At 42.3% G+C, this 2,769-nt stretch overlaps 1 non-coding gene across 1 annotated transcript; it reads right to left on the bottom strand.

Annotated features, from left to right (window-relative positions):
* Nucleotides 1-431: 431 nt before the first annotated feature.
* On the bottom strand, nt 432-503 carry TRNAG-CCC (transfer RNA glycine (anticodon CCC)). The gene has a single exon. It is a non-coding gene; the product is annotated as a tRNA-Gly (tRNA).
* Nucleotides 504-2,769: the final 2,266 nt, after the last annotated feature.

Below are 2,769 nucleotides of genomic sequence, written 5' to 3'. Positions count from 1 at the left end.
TGATGCTTCCTAAGGCCCATTTGACTTCTCATTCCAGGATGTCTGGCTCTAATAACTACTCTACTACTCTGCTTTTTCCATATGGCTGTGAGGACTCAGTGAGATTCACTAAAGAAATATTTACTGTGTGCCAAGTACTGTCACAGGTCTTAGAGTTAAAGACAACCCACCCCACCCTGCCTTATAGATATCACATCCAAGAAGAGAAGATTATCCACTTAAAGCTTTTAGTGCAACACTCAGGAGAAGGCCAGGGCTCAGTTCCAAGTGTTAGGGTTTTAGAAGTTTCCACATGGTATTTTAGTTACTTATATACACGTTTTTAAAATTATCTATTTATTTATTTATTTGGCCAGTATGGGTTTCAGGTGTGGCATGCGGGATCTTTAGTTGTAGCATGCAAACTCTTAGTTGGGGCATGTGGGATCTAGTTCCCTGACCAGGGATTGAACCTGGGCCCCTGCATTGGGAGTGCAAAATCTTAGCCACTGGACCATCAGGGAAGTCCCTATATACATATTATAATGCTCCCACTAGATTATAAATTCCTTGGTGGCAAGAATAATTTCTGATTCCTTTCTGTATGTTTTCTAACTCCTTACACATAGTAGGAAGTCAATAAATATTTGTTCAGTAAACAAACACTATTGATCCTGAATGTATGTGAAAGAATTGCAAAAAATGCTTTATCCATGTATTAATGCAAATGTTTTCAATGTAAAGTTAATCTATTGGGATTGCATGCTCAGTTGCGCAGTCATATCTGACTCTTTGTGACCTTATGGACCGTAGCCCTAGAGAACCAGGCTCCTCTGTCCATGGGATTTTACAGGCAAGAATACTGGACTGGGTAGCCATTCCCTTCTCCAGGGGATCGTCTCAACCCAGTAATTGAACCTGGGTCTCCGGCATTATAGGCAGATTCTTTACCATTGGAGCCACCAGGGAAGCCCTATGGTTCCAATGGAGCAATTGCTAATCCCAGGGCATAGGCTGTCCCTAGAACTGGATGAGAACCTACCAACCACACAAGGGAGCAGTGAGTAAAGAGTGAGTATTTACACACGAGCCAATACAGGGAATTTTTATTGTAAAGAATTTATTATTGTAGATCAACAAAAAACTGTATTAGATAGCCATATTGCTGCATTTCAAATCCTAAAAGATGATGCTGTGAAAGTGCTGCACTCAATATGCCAGCACATTTGGAAAACACAGCAGTGGCCACACGACTGGAAAACGTCAGTTTTCATTTCAATCCCAAAGAAAAGAAATGCCAAAGAAGGCTCAAACTACCGCACAATTGCACTCATCTCACACGCTGGTAAAGTAATGCTCAAAATTCTCTAAGCCAGGCTTCAGCAATACGTGAACTGTGAACTTCCAGATGTTCAAGCTGGATTTAGAAAAGGCAGAGGAACCAGAGATTAAATTGCCAATATCCGCTGGATTACCGAAAAAGCAAGAGAGTTCCAGAAAAAAAATCTATTTCTGCTTTAGTGACTATGGCAAAGCCTTTGCCTCTGTGGATCACCGCAAACGGTGGAAAATTCTTAAAGAGATGAGAATACCAGACCACCTGACCTGCCTCTTGAGAAATCTGTATGCAGGTCAGGAAGCAACAGTTAGAACTGGACATGGAACAACAGACTGGTTCCAAATTGGGAAAGGAGTACATCAAGGCTGTATATTGTCACCCTGCTTATTTAACTTATATGCAGAGTACATCATGTGAAATGCTGGGCTGGATGAAACACCAGCTGGAATCAAGATTGCAGGGAGAAATATCAATAACCTCAGATATGCAGATGACACCACCCTTATGGCAGAAAGTGAAGAAGAACTAAAGAGCCTCTTGATGAAAGTGAAAGAGGAGAGTGAAAAAGTTGGCTTAAAGCTCAACATTCAGAAAACAAAGATCATAGCATCTGGTCCCATCACTTCATGGGAAATAGATGGGGAAACAGTGGAAACAGTGTTAGACTTTATTTTGGGGGGCTCCAAAATCACTGGAGATGATGACTGCAGCCATGAAATTAAAAGACACTTGCTCCTTGGAAGAAAAGCTATGACCAATCAAGACAACATATTCAAAAGCAGAGATATTACTTTACCAACAAAGGTCCGTCTAGTCAAAGCTATGGTTTTTCCAGTAGTCATGTATGGATGTGAGAGTTGGACTATAAAGAAAGCTGAGTGCCGAAGAATTGATGCTTTTAAATTGTGGTGTTGGAGAAGATTTTTGAGAGTCCCTTGGACTGCAAGGAGATCCAACCGGTCCATCCTAAAGGAAATCAGTCCTGAATATTCCTTGGAAGGACTGATGCTGAAGCTGAAACTCCAATACTTTGGCCAACTGATGCAAAGAGCTGATTCATTTGAAAAGACCCTGATGCTGGGAAAGATTGAAGGTGGGAGGATGACAGATGAGATGACAAGGGGATGACAGATGAGATGGTTGGATGGCATCACCGATGCAATGAACATGAGTTTGAGTAGGCTCTGGGAGTTGGTGATGGACAGGGAGTCCTGGCGTGCTGCAGTCCATGGGGTCGCAAAGAGTCGGACACAACTGAGCGACTGAACTGAACTGACTAATTGCTGCGTAACATATTACTCTCAAATTTTGTGGCTTAAAACAACAGGAAACACTTCTTATCTCACTTAGTGCCTATGGGTCAGAGTTTGGGAGCAGCTTGGCTGGAGGTCTGGGCTCATGCCGTCAAGATGTTAGCCAGGGGAGGTTCAAGAGGTAGGAGACATATATAC

This window comes from Bos mutus, chromosome 26, assembly GCF_027580195.1.
Source record: "Bos mutus isolate GX-2022 chromosome 26, NWIPB_WYAK_1.1, whole genome shotgun sequence".
Lineage (NCBI taxonomy): Eukaryota > Metazoa > Chordata > Mammalia > Artiodactyla > Bovidae > Bos > Bos mutus.
Note: the sequence above shows the minus strand (reverse complement) of the source record. Positions and strands in the feature narration are given on the sequence as shown.